Source organism: Neodiprion pinetum, chromosome 2 (genome assembly GCF_021155775.2).
Source record: "Neodiprion pinetum isolate iyNeoPine1 chromosome 2, iyNeoPine1.2, whole genome shotgun sequence".
In the NCBI taxonomy this organism is placed as follows: Eukaryota; Metazoa; Arthropoda; class Insecta; order Hymenoptera; family Diprionidae; genus Neodiprion; species Neodiprion pinetum.
This window is the reverse complement of record NC_060233.1, coordinates 29,199,476-29,215,382: the sequence shown is the minus strand read 5'-3', so window position 1 is coordinate 29,215,382 and position 15,907 is coordinate 29,199,476. Positions and strand designations below refer to the sequence as shown.

The 15,907-nt window shown below is 41.9% G+C and overlaps 1 protein-coding gene and 1 long non-coding RNA gene across 10 annotated transcripts in view; one reads left to right on the top strand and one right to left on the bottom strand.

The window, feature by feature from the left end:
* The window catches only part of LOC124211531 (uncharacterized protein DDB_G0287625), a 183,185-nt gene that overhangs the window by 131,128 nt on the left and 36,150 nt on the right, over nt 1–15,907 (bottom strand). For 2 of the 9 annotated variants that reach the window (XM_046610675.2, XM_069133266.1), the window contains one exon: nt 5,106–5,192. The exons of the other annotated variants lie outside the window; for them this stretch is intronic. The gene's annotated coding sequence lies outside the window, so the exon portion shown is untranslated. The remainder of the gene's footprint in view (nt 1–5,105; nt 5,193–15,907) is intronic. 9 annotated transcript variants of the gene reach the window in all.
* Nucleotides 977–11,956, top strand: LOC124211539 (uncharacterized). Its single transcript, XR_006881475.2, has 3 exons — nt 977–1,273; nt 9,873–10,065; nt 10,171–11,956. It is a non-coding gene; the product is annotated as an uncharacterized lncRNA (long non-coding RNA).

Sequence of the window (15,907 nt, the reverse complement as noted above, 5' to 3'; positions counted from 1 at the left end):
TCGGTAGTAAAGTTCTAAAAGGTGACTCAGCTGCTTTGAATTTTTCAAAGACTCTAACCGAAATACCTCGAAAACTGTACAAGTCGGGAAGCTGTTTTTGATTCAATTTTGTAGCTAATCAAATTTTTTATAAAAAAAAGGTCGAGACTACTATAGACCTAAATATTCATTTTGTATTCGATACAAACGTTTAGACTTGAATGCATTGAATAAATGAATGAAGACGCTCGTTGACTTGTCAATTTTTAACTCACCCGTGTTCTAGGCTGATACAAATAATATCACGTGGCAATGACGATCTTCATTAAATAAAATTTGACTGTCGACAAAATGAGACCATGTACAGCTTCCCAATTTGTATAGTTTTCGAAATATTTCGATTAGAGTGTTTGAAAAATCCAAATCGGCTGAGGTACCTTATAGAATTTCACTACCGAGTTCCGATTTCACGAGACTTTGTTTGAGGCTAAAAACTAAGTTTTCGAAAAAAATCCGTTCTAACATACATTGAATGAAAAATTGAAGCCAATGTATAAACGACATTCGTTAAGATTCTTTTCCTCGACTGGTGCTTGATTATAATCGTGACGAATACCTCAATGGAAGAAGGTTTTTCTATCTCTGTTGTGAAAATGATTTTCGTGTAAAATTATTCAGTCATTACGAAGTGCAAGAAGAAAAAAAGCAGAGTGATTCTCGGTGAAGACACCTTCGCAAAGCGGAGGCGAAGGTCTGTTTAACAGCGTCTGCACGTAGACCAAGGTGAAAAATAAAAGCGACGTGGAAATAGACGCAGGTACCCAGACTACCTGGGCTGCAAAAGCTGGGAGCTGCGGCGCGGCTGCAGCCAAGCGGTGAAAGTCATCCCAGGAGAAGACATCGCACGGACGTCAGCGTCTCTCCGCACCAGCACCGTGACGACGCCTCGTAGCGTAGGCGGCAGCCTGCACAGGATGCTTGGAGGAACGGACCGAGATATAACCAGAGCCCCTTGTGCTTGTATCCCCATAATCGTGTGGGCCTGGAGGCACCACGGGTACATATGCATATTGCATGTGTGACTCGCGTATAAGGCCACGTTCGATGCCCCGGCTCTAATCATCGTTTTGCGACAGTCGAGAGAGATTGCTACCATGACACGCCGACGAAGCGGACGAAGCGGACGAAGAGGAAGAGGCCGAGTCAATGATCATCGGGATCCTGTGATTAGTGCGTAGGAATTGCTCACGCGTTCACTGTGGACAATGCATGGTTGACCCTTTGAGTCACGGCGGTACGTTTTCTCAACAACTATTTTATATCCATTTTTTGTATGCTCAGAGAACTTTGAAAACATACTTCTTTGCGGTTTTTTACTATTTCTGATGGCATGCTTAGAGGTTTTCAATACGCGAGTGTAATTGTTGCGATATAACGTTAATTATTATTGTTAGAAACAAATTGATTGACAAAAATCGTGACAATTGAAGGAATAGTTCATCTCTACACGTATACATGTTTTGCACAAATCATAAGGTTTTAGGGTCACTGATCGTGAATCTGAAATTGGATTTCGAAAATTCAAGAAAATTTGAAATTTGATCGAATCCTGAGAAAAAAAACTCTGTACAGGGGTTTTTGGGTTCGACGATTACGAATCTGACATCAGATTATGAAAATTCAGTACGGCGAATTCCATTAGCGACCTTGAAAACCTTTGCGTAGAGTTTTGTGACCGGATGCGATTAAATTTGAAATTTTCGTCCGCTATTCTGGAACCACCGTATTGAACTTTTGAAATCTGATTTCAGATTCGTAATCAGCTAGCCCAAAAACCGTAGAGTACTATCTTGTAATAAAAATCGACTCAGCACAATAATTTGTGACTCAAAGGGTTAAAACGTTCACATCTGTTGCGAGTGCAGTTTTAAGTCGGCGCCGAATTAAGGAAAGACGTTTCTTCACAGTCTCGTTCGAATGTAATTTTTGCGATTAGCCCAAGATGTAGCAGTTTCAGTACACGACTTGTCGTCCGATGACGTCGACAAGTACTCGAACAAGTACAAGAAAAGATCGACTAACTGCAATCTGACGGGAACACTCCTAGAAATCCCAGTTATTTAAATACCAATATTGGGTAAAAAACAATTTCAGTTCCGCAAACAACTCGGAAGCGGTTACTAGTCAGGAATAACCGGATCAATTGAGACCACGATCATCGAAATCAGTTAATTCGTCCTCGAGATATCGTCTTACGACGAAAAATCGGTGAGGTACATAAAAATGGTCGGAGACGATTCCGTACATAGGCCTCGAAGCATCGAAATCCAGTGAAAAATTACCTTCCATTTCCCGGATCATTGATACATCAAGCCAACCTCTGCTAATATTTTCTACCGCGTGACTAACGGAGACTGAAACGCGTGCTGCGGAGATTCAAATGACCAAGTGTTAATACGTATGTGTTCAAGTATTACATATTGTGCAGGTGCTAAAAGGGAAGAGGAAGTTGTTCACTGATCTAAGAGCAGACCCGTGTGTTGGACAAGCTTCTACGTGTCACCGAGTATACGAGGTATACTTCTCGTGCCAGATCGATGATTCACCAACACTCAAGTGTGACGCAGTTATAAGTACTCCACGTGTATAATACCAACCGCGTCACGCCTAGTAGAGGAGCGTATTCGACGCACCTCTTAAAATTGGCACGAGCTCACCTTGGGCCATTACTCGAATCACGTATACGAGTATAAACGTACCTGGAACGTACGTTTCCAACGTTGTTCATATTCATCCAGGTGCAGATGTACCCGCGCGTGCAACGATCCAAGACCGATCGTCGTAACTGATTGCAGAACGGATATAAAGAAGCAGTGGTGGAATGAGAAAAGCAATATCCTCATACAGCTGCAGGCGTAGGAGATTGAGAAAAGCGTCTTTTTCTTCTACGGGTGGATTGATTTTTGTGCGATATTTTGGCGACATTCGAAACCCGCGAGGCGCCGGTTCCATCTTTTCATCGATTTCACTTAACGATTTTCAAACATCCACCAGCTAAGCACGTTTCTCGGTTCTCATTCACCGCCGTCGTAATCGGCTTCATTCGTTCCAACGCGTGATGTTGGATACGTGGATTAAGCCACGAGACCCGGGCTGCTCCGTATACCGGAACTGCCATAATCGAGTGTGAAATTGTCGTGGGTGGGCAGTTTAAGCGCGAGGATGAACTCTTGACTAATCGTAACCTGCACGACGTACCTTTTATCACACCGTGGCCATTAGCGTCGCGCTACGACGAAAGCTGGACGAGGAAACGAAATCCTCGGACTCGTTCCGCAAGTTAAAAACGTAACGCGATGTTATTGCAATCGTGACCAGAGCCTCCCAGTATTCATTCGCACTCTTCCGGTCCGCCTTACGCGTTTTATTCAAGCGCGGAATGGGAATGGATAATCGTCTTTTCATTGTCAGTTCGTGCCCCGTGACTGCTTCGGCACACTTCAGCTTTCCGGGCACGCGAGAATGCCGAGAGAAAATCATAGACTTGAACGTGTAAACAATAGGCCGAGTCATCTGCATGTGATACGGCAGTCCGCTGACATTGTTGTTCGCTCGGTAAAGAAGTTATTCCGCGTTATAGGCGACGGCGGCGGCTCGGAGTTTATAACACACTGTTAAAAATTTTTGTACGGAACTTCCTACACTGTATTGGAAGTTTTACCAGGATGCGGAACAGCGAATCCGCCCTACATTTACCGCTCATTCAATTTACAAATCACTTCTTTCTGTGTTTGCCATAAATTCTAGAAAAATTTCATTTCACTATTAAGACAAATATATTGTAACTTACCACGCTGCACCGAATTTTTTAATTTCTAGCCTGAATTCGTAAATTGACAACTCTTTTTTACAGTAAATATGTAGTAAATTGACAATCATATTTAACGGCGTATCGTTGGTGAATGTTACAGACGTCTCGAATGTTGCAGCGCCAGTGTTACACGTAAGTGCGGGTACGCGTCATTTTATACCCGTGTGTAGGTTCAGGGCGTGGTAGAACGGAGAGTTATTATCGAAGCGAATGGATTCGTTCTACCCTTGTTGTCGTAATTAGTAGATAATTATTAATCCGGCCAACTCCCTTCAGTCAGCGCAAACATCAATTAGGCGAAAATGTATGCGTGCAAAATATTTCCGCGCCACTCGAACCGGCGCTGCGACCGCCTCATTATCGATACACCTACTCGAATTAACACCGGCATGCCGCGAATGATGACCCGGATATAATACGCGCAGCAAGCAAGCCGATGTTTACGTATCAAATCCAATGCTGCGAATTGTGGGATTTAATGCGAACGCGAATTTTATACCTCGCCGACGCTATAGCGCAATTTTTGGCTCTATTTGTACGACCTCGATTTTCATCGCTAAATTACTCGCGCCGAAACAACAACGTTCGACGAATAAGCACAATCCATCCGACAGCTTTTACTTTTCAAAATAATATTTGTTAAACCTGCATAAAGATCGATTAACCACGTAAGTTTGAAGTTGGGGAAATGATTGTTGAAATCTTTCGCTTTCGATGGAGACGGTAGATTAGCATTTAAATAAGGCATGCCTGTGCCTTTTGTTCGTACAGTCTATCCGCGTCATGTATTTCCAGTTTCTTCAGTCGGATGGTTGGGAGGGTGCCGCCGGTACAGAGCGCGATTAAATCGAAACAATTCGCAACTCCGGGATAGGTGGAGTATTTCATCAGCAGCGTTTGAAATCGTAATTGAAATCAAAGTGTCTCGTTCCCTCCCTTTCCTGCAGCCTGCGTATTCCGGACAAACAAAGAGCGGATATCTCGAGATACAGCGATAAACCTCAAAGCTGTTCGTTTACTGACCGAATTAACGATTCATCTGTGGCAGGGTAATGATAATTGCGTTGAAAATTGAAACGGAGAAGCGTTGAATAAGAAATGACGGAAAGAACGAACTCGACGAATTAATCAACAAACAAAACGATTGTATAAATAAGCTTGAATCACATTAGCGAAAAGTAATACAAGTGGGTAATAATCTCGGTCAATATTCCCTTGGAAATTACTGTTATATTAAAATGTGGTCAAGACGAACCTAGCGAGGTTTCAATATCCGCCGGAAGAAGGTGACGTCGTGTCGTCAAGATGCCATAATTTCGTATCAGCTTCAGGGGTTGTCGGTCTGAAATTTAAAATGATTAGGAAAAATTTAATACAAAGATAAAAATCCTCATTAAGCATGGAACAAAACCGACATTAACATTGCCACACTTTGATAGGTATTCATTTATTTTTAACTTGAAAATCCGAAAATACCGTATAACGAGTGAAAGAATTTGAATCAAATTTAGAATCGTAGGCATAAAAAATTATGAGAGAATTTCAGAATGTTCTTAGGCTTGTAAGATTTTCCACTCCCGACATTCTAAGCCTCGGGGTTTTCGGTTCGTAGGTTTGAAATAGTGAAAAAAACATAAATAAAAATTCATTCGATGATAAGCTAGCTCAGATACACTTCGTGAAGTTTTAACTTTGAATAAGATATTTCCAAAAATTTCAGATTCGTTGATCCGTTCATTTTTAGAACTTTAAGTCCTACGTCAACTCGTCGTTGAAATTTCGAAACATCACCAGAGGCGTGCAATAAACGTTACAGAGGAATCGTTGACGATTTGAAAGCGACCCCACCCCCAAAAATAATCCCTATAAGGATTAATACCCCGGCAATCTCGAGTCCTGCAAGCACAGCCTGCGGTAACAGCTGGCAATTAGAACGAGAATCGTTCACATTTACGGTCCGACTAACGCGCCGTACTTTAGTCTAGACTCGAAAAGGTCTCGGAAATATTTGCAATAAACCCGACGCAGTGCAGCGTACCTCTAGAGTAATTTTCCAAGCCTACACGCATTTAGCGGGAAACAAAAGAGCCCATTGTCTCGATCCAACCCCTGCTTGTCGCAGAGTCCGCGTTCCTACATCGCGGGTTGCGGAAGACGCGGAGCTCGACCGGCCGATTCGACACGGATTTTATCACCGACTCGCAGTGAAAATGGAATACTGGGTTACAGTTAGGGCGTCGCAAAAGTCGGCGAAACAATTCGTCGCGCGGGGGAGTAAAAAAGACAACGCGGAATTTTTATTTCCGGATAGGAAAATGTCTCCTCGTTTGTGTGCGGCAAATACGATACAGGGTGAAAAAAATTATAAGTAAGATAAAGAAAAAAAAAAAAAAGAAAAAGCACGACTCGACAGAATTCTGCGGTGAAATTCTGTTTTGAGAAAGTCGATAATTTATAGAGAAAAAGGAGGGATCGCTCGGCGTTAAGAGTATCTGTGATCAAGATTCATACTTTTTTACACGTCTTCCGAAAATTTCCCGTTCTTTCGGATTCTGGTACCAAAAATGGGGGTACCCTACTGGAACAATCAAAATTCAAGTAAAAATGGCCTTGAATATGAGGTTCAAGATGAAATGAAAGGTCACTGTTGGAATACCTTGTTAAAAATTACCCAAGATTTTTTAATACCTTGATGATTTTTTTCATTTTTTTTTTTTTTCACCGAACTCCGCGAGATTCTTAGGGGTTTTTCATACGTTTTCCTCAGCCCGTGTAATACGCTTCGAGAAGAATTTGCGGAATGAGAGCGAAGTGGAATCGAGGGTTGAAATTTTTGCGAATCTAACCGCGATGTTTCTCGTTCGCTTTTGTAGGTAACAAACGGCGCGTGACGTTGCGAAATTGAAGAAATAAAAAAAAAATAAAAATAAAAACACAGGATATCTGGAGTGAGAGCGGAGGCTCGAAAAGATGTAAGAATCATACGATAGACTGGATTGGTATTCCGGAATGGTTGCTCGTGAGTTTGCTGAGGATAATTAATAAAGTTATACCGGATCAGTCCGTCGAAGGGGTTAGAGCAAGGCGAAACAGGGCGAATACGTGTAGGGGGGAAGAGAGGGAGCCGAGGGAGGATGAAAGAAACACTTGAGGCTGGAAGATCTAACGAAAGCGATTCTGTAGTTACCATGACGACGACCCACATTCCCGCCGAAACTTATCAAGTTCGTGCCGCGTTATTGGTCCGTGAGATTCACGTGTGAATTTCCGGAAATCGTTACGCAGATACACCGGAACTTCCCTCCTTCATTGAGCTCCGCGAGCTCCTTCGGTGACAAAAATATGAACGTGATAAATAAGCTCTCTAATCATTATTTCGGAGCTGTGTCAATCCAACCGTTTCACTAGTCACCGATCTGCGATCGAAATCAGAAACTTTAATATTTTCATAACCGTTTTTCCGCTTTCAACATGCAAGGTCCCAGCTTTGCAATTATACGCGTGGATCTTGAAACGTAACGAAAGATTTTGATAAAATTTCTTCGTTATAGATTTTAAGAGCGAGAATTATCAAATGATGTGATAAGAAACGAAACGTGTACAACTGTTTTTTTTTTTTTTTTTCAACACTTGATCGTACGAAAAATTGATGTATAAACCTCAAGGCAGGTAAAAATGGCTGCACCGAGTTTTGAATATTATAAGTTATACGTGTATACCGTATATCGATGATTCTAAAGCCGAAGATGCTTGAGAGAAGGACAAGACTGCTTACTGAGAAAATCTCAAGGGGATTCTCGTGGGTTCAGGACTCAGGAGGGTTTCGTGAGGTACGAAAAGATGCAAAAAAAAGAGGAAAAAAAAAAGAAGAAGAAGAAGAAGAAGAAAAGAATCCCACCCTGGTCAAAAAAAGGAGGGAAAAAAAGGGGTGGCGGGGTGGTGGGAGGAAAAAAAAAGCTACGAAGAAAAAGAGAGGCGAAGTAGCGGCGAGGGGGCGAGAGTGAAGACGAAGAGGGTGAAGAAGGAAGGAGAAAAGTAGATGGGAAAAGTTGGTGCCAAGGCTGCACGACACTCGACGGACGGTGAATCGCCTTAAAGATGCGTACAGGACCTGCAGGGATATCGATATTCCATTGCCTTTGCTGCGTTCAACGTGCTCTCCGTATTATGCATATGGGCTATTCCGCGTCAACCGGATCAGTCATCTCTCAGATATTTTTTTAATTTGGCATGTGGATTGTGTGGGACGAGTTAGATTTTTGTGCCAAAGCGCGAATCTCATAATGCAAAATTCGATTTTTTATTAACAATAACAAATTAGACTCCCATTTTTTTCAAAAATTCATAACTTCGGCAAAAAATTAGATACAATATATTTTTTTTTTTCAAATTACGCGGAAAGCTCCATAGAATTTAAAAAAAAATACGAAATGGTAAAAACAAGTTGTTATCAATTGTTTATTTAACAATTAATTTTTCAAAGATTTTCAAAACAGTGACTGACACGATCAAAAAATTTTTTTAAAATTCTGACATGTTCCTTGAACTGTACTACAACCTGTGAATTAATTCCAGAGGGGTGTTTTTCTTCGTTTTCGAGTAAAAAATCATTAAAGGTGTCGATGCGCATGAAATTGCGGCCCGCCGAGTCTCTACGTAATGGCGGGCGGCCGGTTGCCGTCCACCGCTACACCGCGGTGGCGTCGCAGCGTTATTTTAGAGTCATTTTCACGATGTAGGACATGATTGAAGAATCTGAAAAAAATACTGTACCTTCACAAGGCCTGCTCAAAGCGATAAGTGAAGTTTCAGGAATGTGTTTTTCACCGTTTTTTTATTACAGAGATTCAAAATAACGGTTACACACCATGAGAGTGCACATAAATGATAATAATTACATAACTTGCTACTTATTTTAAAATAAAAACACATTCTTGAAACTTCACTTATCGCTTTGAGCAGGCCTTGTGAAGGTACAGTATTTTTTTCAGATTCTTCAATCATGTCCTACATCGTGAAAATGACTCTAAAATAACGCTGCGACGCCACCGCGGTGTAGCGGTGGACGGCAACCGGCCGCCCGCCATTACGTAGAGACTCGGCGGGCCGCAATTTCATGCGCATCGACACCTTTAATGATTTTTTACTCGAAAACGAAGAAAAACACCCCTCTGGAATTAATTCACAGGTTGTAGTACAGTTCAAGGAACATGTCAGAATTTTAAAAAAATTTTTTGATCGTGTCAGTCACTGTTTTGAAAATCTTTGAAAAATTAATTGTTAAATAAACAATTGATAACAACTTGTTTTTACCATTTCGTATTTTTTTTTAAATTCTATGGAGCTTTCCGCGTAATTTGAAAAAAAAAAATATATTGTATCTAATTTTTTGCCGAAGTTATGAATTTTTGAAAAAAATGGGAGTCTAATTTGTTATTGTTAATAAAAAATCGAATTTTGCATTATGAGATTCGCGCTTTGGCACAAAAATCTAACTCGTCCCACACAATCCACATGCCAAATTAAAAAAATATCTGAGAGATGACTGATCCGGTTGACGCGGAATAGCCCATATACCTTACACCCACGCGCCTTTATCCGCAGAAGCGTACCGAAAAAGCATTGTGTCTACAGACACTGACGCGAGGGTACGGAAGAAGATACGAACCGTCAATTCCACAATTGAAATCGTTTCGATCGAATCACCGGGTATAATCCCTTTAACAATAAGTAGCCTTGAAGTGTCAGAGTCAAAAATTGAAAGTGATCTAAGATTTTGGCAAATTTCTTTATTTTATTTTTTTTCTCTTTCTTTTCTCAAAGACGGGGGAAGACCTTCCGTAAAGTGGTTAAAAGACGCGTTGCAATTCCCACGTTTTTCTTTCGTGAAATTGCAATTTTCCTCCTTTCGTTTTGCATTGTACGTAGACGTATGCTGGGGTGGTTATTAAGAAGGTTATTTTTCAATTTCACCCCCCAAATCGACCCCGAATAATTCAAAAATGACTGTTTAATTTTTCAGATTCTTATCTCAACTTTAACCTGTGCCGACAACAGGGTGGATTTCCTCACTTGATATCGCCACACTGGGCCCGTTATTTTAAATGAAAAAATTTCGAGTCCAGATTCGTAATCAGCGACCCAAGAATGGAATTGAAAAATCAACTGTTCGACGGCACGAGTTATGAGTCGAGATAAAAATCTGAAAAAATGTGGTATTTATTTTAGAATTATTTGAAGCCGAGTCGGGGGGTGAGAAATTCGAAATTGAAAAATAACATTTTCAAGATCCACCCTAACGTATACTCTGCCTATATTAGGAACTCGGGCGATATCTCCATCCGGCAAGTTTATCAGGCGTAGCTGCAGCGTGGCCACGGACGCCCTTCTACGCCGACGAAGGCACGAAACACAAACGAAGGAAGACCCTGTGCGAATTTCAATACATGCCTACGTGTAGGATGGGGTAGCGATACAGACGCGTGGAATAAATAGCAACGTATAACGCGGCAGACTGTCTGCCACCCCGAGTTCTCCCCTCTGTGTTCGCCCTCCTCGCAATCCCCATTGCCCAAACTATTCTCCGATCCTTTCCTTCAGCCCCGGCTGGCACATGCGGCGCTATAAGGGAACGCTGCTTTCTGCTTCGCAATCCTTTGTCGTATACTGTTAACAGCCATCCAGTCAGCCAGCCAGCCAGCCAGCCAGCCAGCCAGCCAAGCCCCTCTCGCAACTCCGAAGTTAGTTTTAAGTGAAATATGTCAAAAACGCAAATCCTGGGTCGTTCCGCGTAACGTACCTACTCGGTAGAAATGTGCTTAAGGTTGTTATGTCCTTGCTATACGCGGGGCGATCAACGTCTACGAAATCACGGCGGAGCTGCAATGCGAAAAACAATGTGGACCCTTGCTTGCCACACTGGGGTCCACTGGGTCCGTTTGAACGCCAGTGACAAATATCGTTGCAAAAAAAAAAAAAACCTATCGATCGTTTTTAATTGAAAATTTTTTGCAGAACTTATTAAAAGCTTACTTTGAAGGATCGTGTAGGTTATATAGTCAAAAATTAAATTCAAGTATACTATATAAATACAAAAATAAAAAAAATGAAAAAATGAGACCATTTTTAGAGAGAAATTCATAATGTTTTTATTTTTTTAATGTCAAGGGCTAAAATTTGAGCTGAGTCTTCTACCGACGTATCGCTACAAGTAAGAACACAGTAGTTAAGTGGCTTTTTAAAAAAAGCTATTTGTCTTGAGAAATAAAGAAGGAAATTTTGGGAAAAAATGTACCATGTGTTTATGTCAAAATGTTTTTTCTCATTAATTATTTGAAGGATATTTGTTTAAGACTTAATGAAAAAATTGGCCTGGGTTCCTTTGGACCCCAGTGTAGCAGGTAAGGGTTAATTGTTTATAGGAAAAGGGTCATAAATACTCTGCAAACTTGACGCTTTTCATGCGTGTTGCGAATATTTGTATAAGCGTATGATCAAGGGAAAATTGAGTTCTAAATGAATCACATACCTACATCTAATTGCAAACTGAATAAAAAATTTTCGCAGGAGTATTTGTTCCACCAACTAAAGAGTTTAATTATCGAGTTTGACTACCAACGCTGTGGTATATTTAGCCGATATTAAAAAGTCGAAATCGAACTATGGCAACTGTGGGTGGAAAAAAAAATTGGAAACATCGCATCGAGATGTTTTAAAGTTGAGTTATTAGCGTGGAAATTGGATCAAACTAATAAAACGTCCGGGAAAGTAACGTGAAAAGTTTCGATCACGTTTGATTTTTCAGTCCCGCATGCGGTGGATGAGGGGGAACTATTATCGGATATACAGATCTGGAGTTATCGAGCGATCTGTGATAAACTAGCGTGAAACGCGCTTAGAACGGGCGGTGCATGAATCCTGGAAATCAATCCTGTCCGCGTCGCGGGATATCCTATCCGACGAGGGAGGATTAAAAAATATAGACGCAGGTATTCCGAGGCCGCGGGATTATCAGGTCGGATGGAAATCGGGCGGAAAAATCTGATCGATAACGCGGGTGAATTCGAGTAGATACGTTGGAAAATATTGTGCGGTAAAAAGAGTCCGTCTGCGGTTGATTGGAAAGGCAGTGATCGAAATTTGAATCGACGCAGAGAGATTGCAGGAGTTGTTCACCTTTGCCGATACATTTCTCTCGCCGACTAACTTTTTCTCGCTTCCGAGTAGCCGCTTTGTCTAGCCAATTAAACGAGCATGCACCGCGGAACACTTCCACTGCCGAACATAAAAAGCTCGAGATCCAAGAACTCCGTGAATGACATCTAATTGTGAGACTTTCCGACTACCTACTACGGACTCGTTTGTGCCTTGGCTCTACGCCGTGTCTCGAGGAGTCGAGGCTAAGTGTTTGCAATTTCTTCCTGGAAAATTCTTACAATTAGTCGATAAGGAATTAGGAACGAGCTACACAATTTCGGAATTAACCACACCGAGTCTTTAAAAATTAGTTGAGAAATTCGAGATCGAAGAACGTTGCGAAGTGAAGAATCAACGTTATCAAAGAAATATATTATTTTTTAATCAGATCTGTAAAAACTTCAATATTATTATTACATTTTTTTATGGAATTTCGCCCCCCCCCCCCCCTAAAAGTGCAAATTTTTCACCACGTTTAACCCTTGGTTACTTACGATATTTCAAACGTTGTCCGTATGAAGACTCTTCAAATTTTGTACAAATTATTGGCAAGTTCATTTGGTTGAATAAAAATCAAAGATTTAGCACAAAGATATCAAGGTATATGGAATCCCCAATCATTTTCACTCCTCAGCCCACAAAATTAGAGAAATTTTTCTTTTTGTTCTAGAATCAATAATACAAGTAATATTGCGAAAAATCTCGAATGTGAATCGCTATAAACATTTTACTTCCCATGTAACATGTACCCTGTATATGTACTTGTACATTTTTTCCTCTGGTGGCAAAAAAATGAATCACATGTATCGAACGAGGAACTGACGGCAAAAAGAAAAAAAACTTGTGCAGAAACGCGCGAAAATAAAAATCGTTCCCGCGAGAGTAAAAAATTCTTGTCACCCACCTGCGGACCTTCGAAGAGGTGGTTATTTTCTTCTCTTCGCCCGTCTTGGAAAGAGATGTACTTCGGACATGCGTGCCGTGTATGGTACGTATGTGTGTGAATTGGTATACCCAACGTTACGACTAGAGTTAGCTGCGGTTGCCCTCGGCACGGTTCATGGTCCATGGTCGACGGGTTCAGGGGGAAAAAGCGAGGAGTAGGAAAAGAGCAGGCCAGAAGCCGCAATTTATGATTTGCTGTTATTACGAAAATGTCTGCGGCAACAACACCGGAAGACCTGCTACCACGGGAGTCCCTTAACCCTCCTGAAATTGTTATAGCAACGGTGTGATCCCTTACTTTTATTTATCACATGAAGTGAGACGTTACAGTACCTCCTCCTCCTCCTCTTCCTCCTCCTTCTCATTTTCCTCCATACAGACCGGCAGACATTTCACTCGGAAGGTACGAGGGTGTAACAATAAGCAAACTCAGAGTTATCCTGCAGTTTGACCAACAATCATATCCGGATAATAATAAAAATAATAATAAGAATGATAACGATGACGATGACCACAATAGGGAGAAAAGAAGTCGAGGAATAATGGAATCTTGTGTACTAATATGTCCCCCTTATTACCCCATTGACGTTGAAGTTCCTGCAGCGGCCCTGCGGATATATACAAGGGCGAGTGAAATAGTTGTTGTTTGTGGGTCACCATTAGGAAACGAGAAATATCGACGGATCGGGAGTTTCGAAAGAAAGATGGCTCAAAGTCATTCTTGAAGTATATTGTTAAACAGAATATCCTTAATCGTGACGTCGTTACAGCGATGAGATTTTTCATGACACTTTACTCGTAGTGATTTAGTCCAAACTCAGAAAAGTTCCGCGAAAATCAAAGTTCTTAGACAATTCTACTGTTTTGTTTAATTTGGACATTAAAGTCATCATTGGCACGAATGTTTTTTCATCATCGTTACCAGTAAAGACGGCACATCCTTGTTTCGTTACGTTTGTTCTTCGAAGAACTCTGAGTCGCGATAGATCCGTTCGTTCCCAATCAGACTCACGGCTAAAAATCGTAAGTATAATCTAGAGATCATATGAGCACGAAACGTTTTGTATCCAGAACGTCTTCCTAGCAGCGAACGTTCGACACGACTAAAACTGATCGACTTGGTGCTTGTACCTGGGGAGATCTGAAGAGCATCTGATGGTTTTTAGTACAGTCCGGAGTCGTATAAGGGGAGGTAACTGAAAATGGCAGCAGTTCGTGAAATGCGACCTTCGCAATCTCTCTGCAAGGGAAAAAGTTGAAGATTTATTGTGAGAGGGTCTTTCACTCCTGCTATACGATATCCCCGGACACAATGCGGAAGTCAATAATCGGAGTGAGCCTGCGGAGCTTTCGTTCAAATCTGGATCTCGCTACCCGAACCATGAAAAACTTCTAGCGAAGGTTAAGAAATGATTCCAAACTCACAAGAATCTCGTGTATAATCGTCTCGCCCATGACGGTGGTAGGACAATATGCAATGGATATATTGTACATGATACATATCGCGGATGAATGACACTCGTCAAACGTTCTCCAAAATTTCTTGAAACTTATCGAAGATCTATTCTCGAGGAATCTGCCAGGCACGTACAAGTGGGCAAATCTTTCGGGTGAAGTGCAGGTCTACGAAGTTCAGATTTAGGCGACGGGATCAAACTGTCGATTGTCTGCGTGACTAGCGGTGTGATAAGAGGAGGAGAATTGAGATTGATTAAACTAAGAATAAGCAGATGCGAGGAGAAGCTGCGATCGGAGAACAATCGAGGGATGTCGTGTCCACATCGCGTGGATTATCGAGGCGTGTGAGATAATCAAATCTAGCTTATGAATCGGCCTTCGATTCGAATCGAACACCGTGTGACCTCAACCCGAAACGATTACCATAATAATTAGCAGCTTCTATTACCACAAATTTGCAAACAGTTCCGTAGAACCATGGAGGTAAATTTGCGTAGGTCTAATTGCATAAGGTTACGCCGACCCTCGGTAAAAGGGACGGGTTATTTTTCAACACCTACGAATTGGAAGTTTGTTTTTAAGCGTTAGAAACCCAGAGGGATGAAAATTTAGGCATGTCGTTTAAAAATTTGAACTATTTAATTTATCAATACCGCGAACATCGCGATCGTTCGTCCTTTATTCTAATCCTCGTATGCTGAGTTTTTCACAGCAAGTTTGATAAAACGTTGAAATTGGTGCTTCGTCGTTTTCTTTTCTCCATTTTCATCCACTACGGCAAAAACGCAAGACGGACTCGGTGCGAAATTACGGCGAAGCTCGCGACCTTTCGCCAAAAATATCGGAAGCAATATGACAAGTGGAAAGAAAAAGTCGAGGGAAGAGTTCAGCGAGTTTGAGGAACGTGACGTGACTTAAGTCAGTGCCATTGAGAGTCTCGTCTGTGGCGACTGGCATTGCGGACTATGCGACGGTGACGAGGGGCAGACGAGAAACGTCGGTTGACAGTCTGGCGCTAGGCTCGGTAACGGCGTTAACGTAATGGAATTGCGTAGCGCTCGCTGATTGGTCCGGGTCAGATGGAGCGCGTAATAAGGACGCGGGCGCTTCCGGCATTTCCTGTTTACCCCCGCCACCCTTGCCGACCCGTTTAACCCCTACTTCGCATCCCCGGATCCGGCAGCAGCGAACCAACCGCGGCTGATCCTGCGTCGCGGAAAAAACCCCGCAGGAAGAGAAGCTCGGAGGGTATCGTCGGAGGCTGCGGAATCCTTGGAAAAGATGAATAGGACTTATTTCGGATGTAATCTGCCACTAGGTATCTCGGATGAGTGGTTTGAAAATGGCGTAGCTATTGTGCCGCGTGCGGTTACGGTGACCATTGATTCTCGAGGACGCGGCGAAGACACTCGTAATGAGAGAACGAGGAGATACGAGATGACAACCCTCTTACACCCT